The sequence below is a fragment of the Sapajus apella genome, unplaced genomic scaffold (genome assembly GCF_009761245.1).
Source record: "Sapajus apella isolate SASKATOON/1434 unplaced genomic scaffold, GSC_monkey_1.0 scaffold110, whole genome shotgun sequence".
In the NCBI taxonomy this organism is placed as follows: domain Eukaryota; kingdom Metazoa; phylum Chordata; class Mammalia; order Primates; family Cebidae; genus Sapajus; species Sapajus apella.
Window position 1 is genome coordinate 753894 of NW_022437050.1, and position 16471 is coordinate 770364.

At 36.9% G+C, this 16471-nt stretch overlaps 1 long non-coding RNA gene across 1 annotated transcript in view; it reads right to left on the reverse strand.

Annotated features, from left to right (window-relative positions):
* LOC116537415 overlaps positions 1-16471 on the reverse strand; it is a 237305-nt gene that overhangs the window by 187192 nt on the left and 33642 nt on the right. Inside the window, exon 5 of the long non-coding RNA XR_004263118.1 lies at positions 5659-5745. This is a non-coding gene — a long non-coding RNA (uncharacterized LOC116537415). The remainder of the gene's footprint in view (positions 1-5658; positions 5746-16471) is intronic.

Genomic DNA, 16471 nt, shown 5'->3' on the forward strand with positions numbered 1-16471 from the left:
GACTTAACTGAATTCATTTATCAGATTTAGGAGATTTTTGGATGAATCTTTAGGGTTTTCTAGGTATACGATCATAGCATCAGCAAACAGCAACAGTTTGACTTCTTCTTTTCCCATTTGGATGCCCTTTATTTCTTTCTCTTGTCAGATTGCTCTGGCTAGAACTTCCAGTACTATGTTGAATAAAAGTTCTGAAAGTGGGCATCCTTGTCTTGTTCCAGTTCTCAGGGAAAATGCTTTCAGTTTTTCCACATTCAGCATGATGTTGGCTGTGGGTTTATCATATACGGCTTTTATTACTTCGCGGTATGTCCTTTCAATCATAAAGGTTTTTTTATAATAAAGGGATGCTGGATTTTATCAAATGTTTTTTTCTGTGTCTATTGAGATGATCATATGATTTTGGTTTTTAATTATGCTTACATAATGTATCACATTTATTGACTGGTGTATGTCAAACCATCCCTGCATTTCTGGTATAAAACCCAGGTGATCATGGTGGACTATCTTTTTGATATACTGATGGATTCAATTAGCTAGTATTTTGTTGAGGATTTTTGCATCTATGTTTATCAGGAATGTTGTTCTGTAGTTTTGTTTTTCTGTTATATCTTTTCCTGGTTTTGGTATTAGGGTGATAACTGGCTTCACAGAATGATTTAGGGAGAATTCTTTCTTTATCTTTTGGAGTAGTTTCAGTAGAATTGGTACCAATGCTTCTTTGAATGCCTAACAGAATTCAGCTGTTAATGCATCTGGTTCTGGATTTTTTTGTTGGAAATGATTTAAATTAATAATTTAATCTCTCTACTTGTTATTGATCAGTCTGTTCAGAGTTTCTTTTTTTCCTGATTTAATCTAGGAGGGTTGTATATTTTCAGGAATTTATCCGTTTCCTCTAGATTTTCTAGTTTGAATGTGTACATGTGTTCATAGTAGCCTTGAGTGATCGTTTATATTTCTGTGGTACCAGTTGTAATATCTCTCATTTCATTTCTAATTGAGGTTATTTGGATCTTCTCTCTTCTTTTCTTGGTTAATCTCACTAATGGTCTATTTTGCTTATTCTTTCAAAGAACCATCTCTTTGTTTCATTTAATCTCTTGTATTTTGTTTCAATTTTATTTAGTTATTCTCTGATCTTTGTTATTTCTTTTCTTCTGCTGTGTTTGGGTTCAATTTTCTCTTGTTTCTCTAGTTCCTTGAGCTGTGATTTTAGATTGTCTATTTGTGCCTTTCAGACTTCTTGATGTAGGCATTTAATGCTATGAACTTTCCTCTTAGCACTGCTTTTGCTGTATCCCAGAGGTTCTGATAAGTTGTGTCACTATTATTTTTCAAATAATGTTTTAATTTTCACATTGAATTCATTGCTAACCCCAAAATCACTCAAGAACAGATTATTCAATTTCCATATATTTGTATAGTTTTGGGGGCTCCTTTTGGAGTTGATTTCAGTTTTATTCCACTGTGGTCTGAGAAGATACTTGACAGGATGTTGATTTTCTTAAATTTATTGAAACTCATTTTGTGGCCTAGCATATGGTCTAACTTGGAGAATGTTCCATGTGCTGATGAGAAGAATGTACATTTTGGGAAGAATGTTTTACAAATATCAATTAATTCATTTGTTCTAGGGTATAGTTTTAGTCCATTGTTTCTTTGTTGACTTTCTGTTTTGATGACCTGTTTAGTGCTGTCAGTGGAGTACTGAAGTCTCCCGCCATTATTGTGTTGTTGCCTATCTCATTTCTTAGGTCTAATAGTAATTGTTTCATAAATTTGGGAGCTCTGGTATTAGATGCATATAAACTTAGGATTGTAATATCTTCCTATTGGACCAATCCTTTTACTATTATATAATGTCTTTCTTTGTCTTTTTTACTGTTGTTGCTTTAAAGTCTGTTTTGTCTGATATAAAAATAGCTACTTCTGCTTGATTTTCATTTCCATTTGTGTGAAATATTTTTTTTCTACCCCTTTATCTTAAGTTTATGTGAGTCCTTATGTGTTAGGTGAGTCTCTTGAAGACAATAAATATTTGGTTGGTAGATTTTTATCCATTCTGCCATTCTTTATCTCTCAAGTGGAGCATTTGGGCCATTTACATTCAATGTTAATATGGAAATGTGAGGTGCTGTTCTATTCATCATGTTAGTAGTTGCCTAGATACTTTTTTTTTCAATGTGTATTATTTTACATGGCATGTAAGATTTATGCTTCAAGGAGGTTCTATTTTGGTGTATATCAAGGTTGTTTCATAATTGGGAACTCCTTAGCATTTCTTGTAGTGCTGGTTTGGTAGTGGCAAATTCAGCATTTGTTTGTCTGAAAAAGACTTCGTCTCTCCTTCAATTATGAAGCTTAGTTTTGCTGCATACAAAATTATTGGCTGACAATTATTTTGTTTAAGGAAGCTAAAGATAGTACCCAATACCTTCTGTCTTGTAAGATTTCTGCTGTTAGTCTAATAGGTTTTCCTCTGTAGGTTACCTGATACTTTTGTCTCACTGTTCCTAAGATTCTTTCCTTCAACTTGACTTTACACAGCCTGATGATTATGTGCCTTGGTGATAATCGCTTTGTAATGAATTTCCCAGGAGTTATTTGAGTTTCTTGCATTTGGATGTCTAGCTCTCTAGCAAGGCCACAGTTTTCCTTAATTATTCCCTCAAATAACTTTCCCAAACTTTTAGATTTCTCTTCTCCGGAACACCAATTATTCTTAGGTTTGGCCATTTTGCATAATCCCATATTTCTTAGAGACTTTATCCTTTTTTTGTTTTCTTTTTGTCTTTGTCTGATTGGGTTAATTCAAAAGTCTTGTCTTCAAGTTCTGAAATTCTTTCTTCTACCTGTTCTAATCTATTGTTGAAACTTTCCACTGCATTTTCTATTTCCCTAAGTATATCTTTCATTTCCAGATGTTCTGATTATTTCTTTATGATATCTATTTTACTGAAAAATTTTCATTCATATTCCAGATTTGTAAAAATTCTTTAAGTTGGCTTTTATCTTTCTCTGGTATTTCCTTGAGTAGCTTAATAATCAACCTTCTGAATTATTTGTTTGGCATTTCAGAAACATCTTGGTTTGAATCCATTTCTTGGGAACTAGAGTGATCTTTTGGGGGTGTTTTAGAACACTGTTTTTTCATATTCAAAGAATTACTTTTCTGGTTTCTTCTCATTTGGGTAGACCATTTCTTCACATTATTCTTTATTTTTGTTTTGACTGTGGGGTATTTTTCTATTTCTTTTTTTCCCCATTTTAAGGATCAGACTTTAGTGGCTTTAATGTTTATGGTTTATTTTAGCATAATTTAATTCTTGGTGCTTTTAGGGGGAAAACACTGTATGAGTTCCTTTATCATAGAGAGTCTTTGTGCTCTGGCTTTCCCAGATGCTGGTTGTAGTAGTTATGTACTTGGAGTGTGGGCCAGTTGACTGTCTCCTATGGGATTGGAGTGGTAGGGATCTCTTGAGGCTTATCTCATTCTCTCATAGAATACACTTTATTTATTTGTTTAAATTTTCCCAATATTTTATTTACTGAGTTGATGATTCAGGCTTCAAGCTGGTAAGGGAGGTATCTTTAGGTAGGCACTGGTTGTAGCCAAAGCAGGCTTGTAGATACAATACGCACTGGAGAGCAGAGGTCCCACCCTTGATGAATGTGGCTGGCAAAGCTCTCAATTAGATGTGCAGAGGTTTTATCAGAATGAAGAGTGGGCGCCACATCAGTTCCCCTGCCTGGCCAGCAGGTAGGCTCTCTACCTCACAGTCTCACTCTTGTCCCAATGTTCGAGCCATTCAGATCATATAAGCACCTCTTTTCATTGTAGAAATGTTACTCTTCCACCTAGGAAGGAATTCTGGCTCTGCCTCTCATGCAGCCCTGACTCTGGGCAGTGCTCCTCCTGTGGGGCTAGAATCACCCTGAATTGTTCCAGGAAGGCTATCTACAGGTGCATCCACATTTCAATCCCATGGGAGAAGACACAGCTGTGTCTGCAGTATGTGCCAGGGGAACAAAAACCCCGTCTCCAAGGCCCTTTATGATCATAGAGGCTGCTGCCTGCTGGCATAGGCATACATATTTTTACTACTGTGCCCAGCACTGCAATTGTATCTCTGCTATAAGAAACTTCCCACCAGAAGAAAAATCAGGGACTAAAGTCCTGCCATTCAGATTTTTTTGTGCCACACGGTGACTCCCCTATGTGGTACTCTCCCCCTTCTGCCAGGACTGGGCTTTCCAAGAGCTGGACTGCAGTGGTTGTTATTGCTCTTCTGGGTCTAGCCCACCAGTGGGACTACCAGGCTTTGGGCTGGTACTGAGGATATCTGCAAAGGATCCAGTGATGTGACCTGTCTTCAGGTCTCCCAGCAATGGATACCAGCATCTGCTGTGATGGTGATAGCAGGGGTGTGACACAGACTCTATGAGATTCCTTGGTTGTAAATAGGTTTAGTGTGCTGGCTTTTTCAATTGTTAGTTATGCTAGCAGTGAATTTGTGATATGGACAGACTCACGACCACTGTTTAACCAGCATGTTGCAGGCAGCGGTGTTAGCTGGGATCTCACAGTCATTTTCTCTTCCCTAGGTTCAGTGTTACTCTATTGAGAGGTGTTGTAATGGCCTGAGTTTGTTGGCCTCCAGCCGGGAGGTACCACTTGCAAAAGAGCACCAGCTGCATTAACCTTTTCCTAAATTGTCCAGGGGAGGTGTTCTGGCTTCTCAAGCAACGGGCAGGGCTATAAAGCTCCCAGATGTTTATATATTTGTGTTAAGTTACCAGGGAAGAAAGAGAAATACCATCAGGTGGAGTCAGGATTAGACAGGCTCAAGCTCAGACTTTCTTTGTGCAGGGCCTGCCTCAGCCAGTCTGAAGGTGGTAACAGAAGGTGGTTCTCAGGCCACCGGGGTAATGTTCCAGAGGAAAGTATAACTGTCTCTGCTGTGCAGAAGAGTTCACAAGGGAAGTAGAGATTAGCTGACAGCACTAGTTCCCACCCAGCTCCCACACAGTTGGTGAGGCTAGTCTCACTCCCACAGTGTCCCACTAACAGCGCCAGGTTTAGATCAGGCAGCCTGCACATAGAACTCAGACCTGACCCAGGCCATAAGCTTCCCTACAGAAGCTTAGATCCAGGCAGCCTGCGCACAGAACTCAGATCTGACCCAGGCCATAAGCTTCCCCACAGAGACAGCAATAACAACTTTAAGGCCATTCCCCTCCCGATCTGCCCACAAGGCCAGGCACCCAGCTTCTATGCTTTTGTCTGCAGCACACTTCCTGCTCACCCCTGGATTCTGTTCAAGAGAATTTGCCCCCACTCAAAATTATATCACTAAATTGAGTTAGGAGCTTCTTTCACCCTGGTATCCTGCCCTGAGTTCGCTGGCTAACTTCCCCAAGGGCACCTGTGAGAAATAATCAGGAATGGTTTCCTTCGGCTCATGCTGCAGACTGTCAATGCCTACAAGGCACTTCCCACTGCTGCTGCTTCTTTAATATTTCACATTTCTGCCTAAATTCATTCCAGCTCTCAGTAGGGTTAAGGTCTTCTCCCATGATCTAGGTTTTCAGATTCCCCAGTAGGGATGTGTGTTTGAACCCAGGTTCGCCCCCTCTCACGCTCTGGGTACTTACAATTTTTCACCTGTCTCATGGAGTAGGCTACAGCCTGCTGCTTTTTTCAAAGGCTCTGTGAATTCTTTCAGTTTTCCTGGTAAGATCCTGTGGTGGTTCATGGAAAAAAAAATTAACAGTGTGAATCTCCACCCACTATTGTATCCTTTCAAGTGGGAGTGGGACACCAACATTACCTCCTATCCACCATCTTGAAAAAAAACACAATGGGTTTTTCTTAAATGATCCAACAGTATGCTGTCTATGAGAAAGTCATCTTATCCATAAAGACATACACAGGCTGAAAAAAATAAAGGTGTGGAAAAAGATATTCCACACAAACAGAAACCAAAAGTGAACAGGGGTAACTATACTCTTATATCAGGTAAAACAAGCTTTATTACCAAAAACACTAATAAAAGAAAAAGAGAGTAATTATATAAAGATAAAGGATCAAATCAGCAGGAGGATATAACAAACCTAAATATATAGGCACCCAACATCAGATCACCCAAACTCACAAAACAAATATTACTAGACCTAAAGAAACAGACAGCACTATAATAATAGTAGGAGACTTTAGCACCCCACTCATGGCACTAGACAGGTAATTGAGACATAAAATTAACAAAGAAACATTGAACTTAAATTGAACTTTAGACAAAATGGACTTACCAGTTTTTTATATAACATGCTACCCAACAACTACAAAATGTTCATTCTTTTCATCAGCATATAGAATATTCTTCAAGATAGACCATGTGTAGGCCACAAAGCAAGTCTTAACAATTTTTAAAAAATAAAAATCATACCAAGTATCTTCTCAGATCATGGTGGAATAAACTTAGAAATCAGTACCAAGAAGAACTTCAGAAACTATACAAATATATGAAAATTAAACAGCATGCTCCTGAATGATTACGGAGTCAACAAAGAAATTTAAATGGAACTTTTTAAAAAAAAAATTGAAACTAATGAAAATGAAAAGACAACAAACCAAAACCCATGGGACACAACAAAAGCAATGCTAAGAGTAAAGTTTACAGTATTAAATGTCTACTCCAAAAAAGTAGAAAGATCACAAATTAACTACCTAATGGCACATCTTGCAGAACCAGAAAAACAAGAACAAAGCAAAACCAAAGTTAGCTGAAGAAAACAAATGACAAAAATGAGAGCAGAACTAAATAAAATGAGACCAAAAAAAAGATCAATGAAATAAAAAGTTGGTTGTCCAAAAAGATAAATGAAATTGATAAACCATTACCTAGATTAATTAAAAAGAGAGAGGCTCCAAATAAACACAATCAGAAATGAAAAAAGAGACATTACGACTGATACCACAGAAATACAAAAGATCATCAGAGACTATTATGAACAACTATTTGTTAACAAACTAGAAAACCTAGAGGAAATGGATAAATTCATGGAAACATACAACCTTCCAATATTGATTCAGGAAGAAATAAAACTCCTAAACAGACCAATAATGAATAGCAAAATTTAGTCAATAATTTAAAAACTCTCCCCACACAAAAAAGCCCAGGACCAGATGGATTCACATTCAAATTCTACCAACTATACAAAGAATAATTAATGCCAATCCTCCTGAAACCATTAAAAAACATGAGGAGGAAGGAATTATCCCTAATTCATGATATGAGATCAATGTCACCCTCATACTAAAACCAGACAAGGGTGCAGCCAAAGGAAAAAAAAAAATGACAACAACTACATGTCAATATTTCTGATAAACATAGATGCAAAAATTCTCAACAAAATACTTGCAAATCAAATTCAATAACACATTATAAAGATAATATAAAAAAGAATGAAAAGAAAATATAGAAGACTTTTTGAATTGCTAAATATTAGATATACATTATATGTTTTTTTCACTGAAGGCTAGGATAGATGGAGAATATATATTTTATAGAAAAAAGAATGTAAAAAAAAAAGAAAAAAAGAGAAATAATTTATATACGCCATAAACTGAGAGTAATGTTTCCTGAGAGAATCAGAGCACAGATAGATACAGACACAAGTCCTGAGCTGACTAAAAGACTGTATGCTTTTTCCATTCTCAACATGCTCCAACAATTCTAAACAATATCAGTGATGAAATACTCCTTTGCAAAAAAGTATCTTGTTGGTCTCATTTCTAAATTCCTGAGATTACCGTTGACTTTTAATATCCTAGTGTAATGTGACCTTTAAATTAGCACTGTTCTTTAATAAAATCTATCTGTTCTTTAATAAATGTCATATTCCACATGAAATTTGAAGAACTACCAGTTCACAAGACATTTGTAATGGCTCAACATTCTTTGAGTTTGTCTTTCCAAATGCTGTCATTGTACGTATTCCTGAGTTTATATACAAAGATTGTATGTGATTGTAAAAATGAAGAAAACTAACATGAGCTATTCATTTTTGTCATTCTAGGTGACTACTTGAAGTTCATATGTTTAAAATTTTTGAGAATGAAACAAAAGAAACTGTATATCGTTAAGTGTCTATTTTAGGTTATACATGAAGTAATATGTTGAATTTTTGTAACTTTTTTCAAGTTGAAATTTTATCTTTCTTAATTGTTCATTTCTGAAATAAAGGATAAATAAAAAATTAAAAAAAAAAAAAGATAATACTAACCAGGCATTGCAGCTTATACATGTAATCTCAGCACTTTGGGAGGCTAAAGCAGGAGAAATGCTTGGGGCCAGGAGTTTGGGGCCAGGAGTTTGAGACCAGCCTGGGCAACATACTGAAATCTTGTCTTTCCTAAAAATTTAAAAATTAGCTGGGTATGGCAGTGCACACCTGTAGTCCCAGCTACTCAGGAGGCTGAAGAAGAAAGATTGCTTGAGCCCAAAAGTTTGAGCTTAAAGTCAGCTATGATTGTATCACTGCACTCCATCCTGGATAACAAAGCAATACCATGTCTCAAAAAAGAGAGAGATAAAGACAGAGAGAGAGAGAATGCAAGGTTGGTTTAACAGACACAAATCAATAAATGTGATACATCACATAAACATAATTAAGGACAAAAAACAAAATCATCTCAATAGATGCAACAAAAGCATTTGATAAAATTCAGCCTCTGTTCATTATAAAAATCTTCAACCAACTAGGCATAAAGGAACATACCTCAACATAATAAAGCCCATATATGATAACCCTACAACAAATATCACACTTAATGGGGAAAATTGAAAGCATTCTCTCTAAGAACTGGAATAAGACAAGGATGCCCACTTTCACCACTCCTATTTAACATAGTATTGCAAGTCCTTGCCAGAGCAATCAGGCAAGAGAAATAATAAAAACTATCTAAACTGAAAAAGAGAAAGTCAAATTATTCTTGTTCACTGATTGATTATATAATCTTATATCTAAAAAACCCTAAAGACGCCACCAAAAAACTTTAGGATTTGACAAATGAACTCAGTAAATTTTCAGGATATAAAATTAATATGCAGTAGCATTACCATAATGGTCTAGCCATGATCCAAATTAAGAAGGCAATCTCACTTATAAGAACTTCCAAAAAAATTAATAAAATATCTGGGGATATATTGAACCAAGGATGTAAAAAAATCATTTTAGGGAGAATTACAAAATACTGATGAAAGAAATTATGGATGACACAAACTAATGGAAAAACATCCCATGCTTATGGATTGGAAGATATAATTTTTTTTTTCTTCTAGATGGAGTCTCATTCTGTTGCCCAGACTGAAGTGCAGTGGCACAATCTTGGCTCACTGCAACCTCCACCGCCCAGGTCTAAGCAATTCTCCTGACTCAGTCTCTTGAGTAACTGGGACTACAGGCATGCGCCACTACACCCAGCTAATTTTTGTATTTTTAATAGAGATGAAGTTTCACCATGTTGGCGAGATTGGTTTCGAACTCCTGACCTCAAGTGATCCACCCACCGCAGCTTCCCAAAGTGCTGGGATTACAGGCATGAGCCACTGTGCCCAGCTGAATTAATATTCTTAAAATGACCACACAGCCCAAAGTAATCTACAAGTTCAATGCAATCCCTATCAAAATACCAATGTCATGTCCACAGAGAAGGTTTAAAAAAATATACCAATGTCAATTTTCACAGAATTAGAAGAAATAATTCAGAATTCAGAGCTAGAAAAAATGAATTCATATGGATCCAAAAAGGAGCCCAAATAGCCAAAGCAATCCTAAGGGAGGGGGAATAAACAAAGCTGAAGGCATCACATTGTCTGACTTTAAATTATGCTACAAGGCTATAGTTACCAAAACAGCATGATACTGATACAAAAATCAACATAGATTAATAGAACAAAATAGAGAGGCTAGAAATAAAACCACACACAGCCAACTGATCTTTGACAAAATTGACCAGAACATACACTGGAGAAAGAATATCCTTTTCAATAAATTGTGCTGAGAAAATCGAATTGCCATATGCAGAAGAATGAAACTGGACCCCTATCACTCACCAAATACAAAAATCAACTCAAGATAGATTAAAGACTTGCATGTAAGAAACTGACACTATAAAATTGCTAGAAAAAAAATAGGGAGAACTCTTGTAGACTGTGGTCTAGTCAAGAATTCATGAAGAAGACCTTGAAAGCACAAGCGACAAAAACAAAAATAGACAAATGGAATTTAAAGTTAAAAGCTTCTGCATAGCAAAAGAAATAATCAACAGAGTGATAATCTGTGGAATGGGAGAGAATATTTGCAAACAATACATCCAAGAGGGGACGAATATCCAGAATTTACAAGGAACTCAAACAACTCAACAACAAAAAACAATTCCATTAAAAAGTGGGCTAAGCAACAAACATATGAAAAAATGCTCATCATCACTGGTCATCAGAGAAATGCAAATCAAAACTACATTGAGATACCATCTCACGCCACTTAGAATGGTGATCATTAAAAAATCTGGAGACAACAGATACTGGAGAGGATGTGGAGAAATAGGAACACTTTTACACTGTTGGCGGGAGTGTAAATTAGTTCAACCATTGTGGAAGACAGTGTGGCGATTCCTCAAGGACCTAGAAATAGAAATTCCATTTGACCCAGCAATCCCGTTACTGGGTATATACCCAAAGGATTATAAATCGTTCTATTACAAGGACACGTGCACACGAATGTTCATTGCAGCACTGTTTATAATAGCAAAGACCTGGAACCAACCCAAATGCCTGTCGATGATAGACTGGACAGGGAAAATGTGGCACATATACACCATGGAATATTATGCAGCCATAAAAAACGATGAGTTTGTGTCCTTTTAGGGACATGGATGAACCTGAAAACCATCATTCTCAGCAAACTGACACAAAAGCAGAAAATCAAACACCACATGTTCTCACTCACAGGTGGGTGTTGAACAATGAGAACTCATGGACACAGGGAGGGGAGCACTACACACTGGGGTCTGTTGGGGGCAAATAGGGGAGGGACAGCGGGGAGGGGGGAGTTGGGGAGAGACAGCATGGGGAGAAGTGCTAGATGTGGGTGATGTGGAGGAAGGCAGCAGATCACACTGCCACGTGTGTGCCTATGCAACAATGTTGCATGTTCTTCACATGTACCCCAAAACCTAAAATGCAATAAAATAAATTTTTTTAAAAAGTGGGCTAAGGACATGAATAGACACTTTTCAAAACAAGATAAACAAATAGCCAACATGCATATGAAAAAATGTTACACATTACTAATCATCAGGAGAATGCAAATTAAAACCACAATGAAATATCATCTTATACCAATCAGAATGACTATTACTAAAAATACAAAAAAGAAAAAACAAATAGATATTGGAGAGGATTTGGAGAAAAGGGAACTCTTACACACTGTTGGTGGGAATGTAAATTGGTACAATCTCTATGGAAAACTGTATGAAGATTTCTCAAGGAACTAAAAATAGAACCACCATACAATCCAGCAGTCCTACCCAGCTGAGTATCTACCCAAAGAGTTAGAAATCATTATATCAAAGAGATACCTGCACTCATATGTTTATCACAGCATATGGAATCAATCTAAGTGTTCATCCAATGGAGGACTGGATAAAGAAAATGTGGTGTATTTACACAATGGAAGACTATTCAACCATGAAAAGAATGAAATTATATCTTTTCCAGAAACATGGATAGAATTGGAGGCCATTTTCTAACATGAAATGACTCAGACACAAAAAGACATGTTTCTCATGTTCTCGCTTATAAGAGGGAAGCAGAACGTGGAGTCTGGGATAATGGACAATGGAGACTCAGAAGGATAGAAAGTTGAGGGGTAATGGGAAGTTGCTTGGTGGGTACCATGTGCCTTGCTCTAGTGATACATGATGCACTGAAGGCCCCAATTTCACCACAGTTCAACATAACAGCAGCAAAATTGCACTTTACCAATGAATATATACACATAATAAAACAATGAGATACCACTACATACCTATTAGAATGGCACCAAAACACTGACACCACCAAATGTTGACAAGAATGTGGAGAAACAGGAACTCCCATTCATTGTTGGTGGGAATGCAAAATGGTATAACTACTTTAGAAGACAGTTGGGTAGTTTCCTACTATTCAACTCAGCAATTGTTCTTGGTATATTTACCCAAAGAGTGTGAAAATTATTATCTACACAAAAACCTAAGCATGGACATATGTAGCAGCTTTATTCATAATTGCCAAAACTTAAAAGCAACTAGAACATTCTTCAATAGGTGAATGGGTAAATAAGCTATGGTACATCCAGACAATAAAAAATTATTCAGCACTGAAAAAAATGAGCTAATAAGCTATGAAAAAAACATAAAGAAAATTTAAATGCATAAAAGAGTGAATTTTATCATATTTAAATTATATCTCAGCAATTTTTAAATCTCTTTAAGGAAGTTACCACTAGGATAAATTGAGTAAAAGGCACACACGATTTTTCTGTGGCATTTTATACAAATGTATGTGAATTTACAGCGATTTCAAAATAAAAAGTTTTGAAGAAATTTTTTTTAAATTATGAGATTTTAAAATCTCTTTAAGAGATGCACAAAGAAGAAAAACTGAGAAGGAAAAGGCTTACACTAAAAATCAGAACTCAGGAGGAGTATGGATCACAACTGTGGATCTGGATTTCAAGATGATTTACCCAAAGTCATATTCATGTGAGAGATGAAGACAGCCTTCTTCATTCTGAGGTTACTCAAGTTGTCACCAGAAAGCTGCTGCCAGTGATGACTCAAAATGTTCTCCAAGATTAGGAGGAATCCCACAATCCTCAGCAAAAAACACAACTTAAGGTCTTTCCCCAAAAGCTCATGGTGACAGTTCCTACCGAGAGTCAAGTCAATCTGTAACCATTCCAAATCTCCCAGCCGTACTTTCCACCAATGAAGAAGACCAACCGAGGACAAATGGTCTTGGCTAATGAGAGACTGGTAAACCACAAAAACACTTCCCAAAAAATCCACAGGGTCACAAAGTGGCAGAGCTGTCCATGACAGTAGATGAAGTTCCTCTTTGGGTTCCACATATGCCTCACAGACTTCCTCCATTTGGTCCAGCAGCCTAAACTCCATTAACCACAGGTGGGCATCACTATGGACTAAGTAGGGTGGGGCATTCTGGCAGGAAGCAAAGGGATAAGCAGTCAAAGAGAATTTGAACTTCAGTTTGGGAAAAAGGCCTTCTGTACACTTATCTAGAAGACAGAACTTGATTTTCATCAGAAGACTTGAGTTTCATCTCTGCTCAGTTATTGTGGAAACTTACAAAAGTTCTTTAACCTGTTTCTCATCTCTGTTGGTGATAATACCTCTAAAGAAATATTAATATGATAACTCTTAAGAAATATTAAGATGCAATGAGGTCATGGATATTCAAATGCTGGATTTTTCCTTTTCTTTAAGTCCATGTTTCCCAAGGTGTGGCACACAAACTATTAATGGTACATTAGAAAATTTTAGATTAAAATAAACTTATAATTTTAATCCTTATAAACTTGACTTAAAGGACATTAGAAAAAATATAACTAGTTTATCTACCTTGCCAAGATTAGGTTAAGTGTAAAACTGAGTCAAAGTAAAATTTACATTTAAAAATCTATTAGGTTAATAATTTCTGGCCGGGCATGGTGGCTCAGGCCTGTAATCCCAGCACTTTGGAAGGCCAAGGTGGGCGGATCACTTGAGGTCAGGAGTTCAAGATCAGCCTGGCTAACGTGGTGAAACCATGTCTCTACCAAAAACATATAACATTAGCTGGGTGTGGTGGCGCCACAAGAGGCTGCGGCAGAAAAATGGCTTGAACCCTGGAGGCGAAGGTTGCAGTGAGCCGAAATCATGCCACTGCACTCCAGCCTGGGTGACAGAGTGAGACTCTGTGTCAAAAATAATAACAATAATAACAATAATAAACTCTAAAATTTAGTAAGCATATGTGGGAGAAATAATAAAGATGATTAAAATTTGAGAAATAATGTTTTCACATATAAGAACCAGGCCCAGGAACCTCATCCCTGGGTCTCCTGAAAGGAGGATCTTTGGGCCTTTTGTATTTTATAATATAGCACTCTTTTTGTTAGAATCCAGGGACGCATTATTTTTGGTCATAGTATTAGATGCAGCTGCACTTTTCCTAAACATTTGTCTCATGGACATGGCAAAACTATGTAATTAGTTGAGTTTCTCTATTTGCATTGACAACAAGAAAGCTTAAAACCCAAACCAACTTGGAGCTAGTTGTCAAATACATACAGAGCTATGTCACATTCTTTTTGTTTTTTATTTTTATTTCAATAGTTTTGAAGGTACAGGTAGTTTTTGATTACATGGATACATTCTTTCATGGGGATTTCTGAGATTTTGACGCACCCGTCACCTGAGCAGTATACACTATACCCAATATATGTAGTCTTTTATCCTTCCCCTCCTTCCCACTCTTCCCTCTGAGTCCCCAAATCATTCGTATGCCTTTGCATCCTCATAGCATAGCTGCCACTTATAAGTGAGAACATATGATATTTGCTTTTCCGTTTGTCAATTACTTCACGTAGAATAGTTTCCAGTTCCATTCAAGTTGCTGCAAATCCAATATTTTGTTCTGTTTTATGGCTGAGTAGGATCCCATGGTGTAGCATATTCATTATTTATTAGCCTCATTTCTAACTCCATTTAATGTTCTTATCATTTTTGTTTCTTTTCTACTTATTTTATACTACTTATTTTTTAAACAGAGTCTCGCTCTGTTGCCCAGGCTGGAGTGCAGAGGCGCAATCTTCATTCACTGCAACCTCAGTCTCCTGGGCTCAAACAATTTGCCTGCCACAGCCACCTGAGTAGCTAGGACTATAGGCATGTGCCACCATGACCGGCTTTTGTATTTTTAGTGGAGATAGAGTTTTGCCATGTTGGCAAGGCTGGTCTCAAACAAACTCCTGGCCTCAAGTGATCCACCCACCTCCGCCTCCCAAAGTGCTGGGATTACTGGTATGAGTCACCTCGCCTGGCCTCTCTTCCACTTTTAACTTATTGTCTTCTTATATGTTCCTATTCTTTTAAGCTATCTTAAATCTTATTTGAAATATGGGAAAATGTAAAGTTATAAATGTCCTAAGTTCCTTTTCTTTTTTTTTTTTAATTAAGGATATCTTTCTCTAAGCAAAGTTTGTCCTAAAATTCAAATGATTGTTCTTTCTGAATCTTTCCATATCCCTAGGTTAGTACAAATTTAAGAGTGAAACAATCAATCATTTGGTATCATTTTGAAATTAATCCTTATAAAAAGCCCATTCTTTTCAGGGTTACATTACTACGCTACAGAACAGATAGTTATTAACTTATTTCAGACCTGGGCAACCCCATGGACCTAAAGTAAAATGGGAAGTGGGTTCTGTGGTGGAATTGGACTTCCTCCTTTTTCCTCAAAAGCCAAGATTTTACTGACAAAAGCAACAACAAAAAACCCAACCTAAAATGATACCAAAATCTGGTGTCAGAACATTCAGAATACCCTAAGAGGTGGGAAGCTAATTTATTCATAGTTCATATACTAAGTCTCATAAGCCAGTAGACTTTTCATGACCTAGCTCCTTGTACCTACCAATGTTTTCAGTGAGAAAAGATTTTATGTTTGTTTTGGATTAACTCCGACACTTTTTTAGTATCTTGTTTGCATATTTTTTCTGAGCCTCATTTTCTCTCTGTAAAATAAAGACAATTTTTATTCTGACTATTTCAATATAAAGCCACAATGAAATACTAGTCAGGACTGTTTCAGTTGCATGTGACAAAAATTTAACTCAAACTAACCAAGAGCATAGCTAGATGGTGGTGGCAGTGGAGTTGTTAGAAGTTACTTAGATAAATATTGAACAGCCAAAACATTGCATAAAGGTGGAGCTCAGAGACCCGAAATGGAAATGCCACCTCACTCTCTTTGTCTCTTCTCATTTCTGTTTCAACCCCACAAGGCACCTCATTCTTTCTTAAAATAGACCAGACAGGAACGTGGCCACCCAGAGCTCTAGTACCTCAAATCTTACAATGCAAAAGCAAAACCCACAGAGGAATTGAGATTCACTTTTTCTAGTCTCAAACTCAAATATCCTACGAATTGATTGAATTGACCAGTCTTGGGTACTTATCACTGAACTCACCAACTGTGGACATAAGTTTGAGTATTCTGATTGGCCTGGACTATATCAAGTGCTGTCTCTGAGCCAATCAACACTGTCTAGGAGAAAGATCTCAAAAAAGATGGCAGCTCCCATTCAAGTCACATGATTAGAGTGAAAAGCAGCAGCATTTCACAGAGAAAAAGAAGAT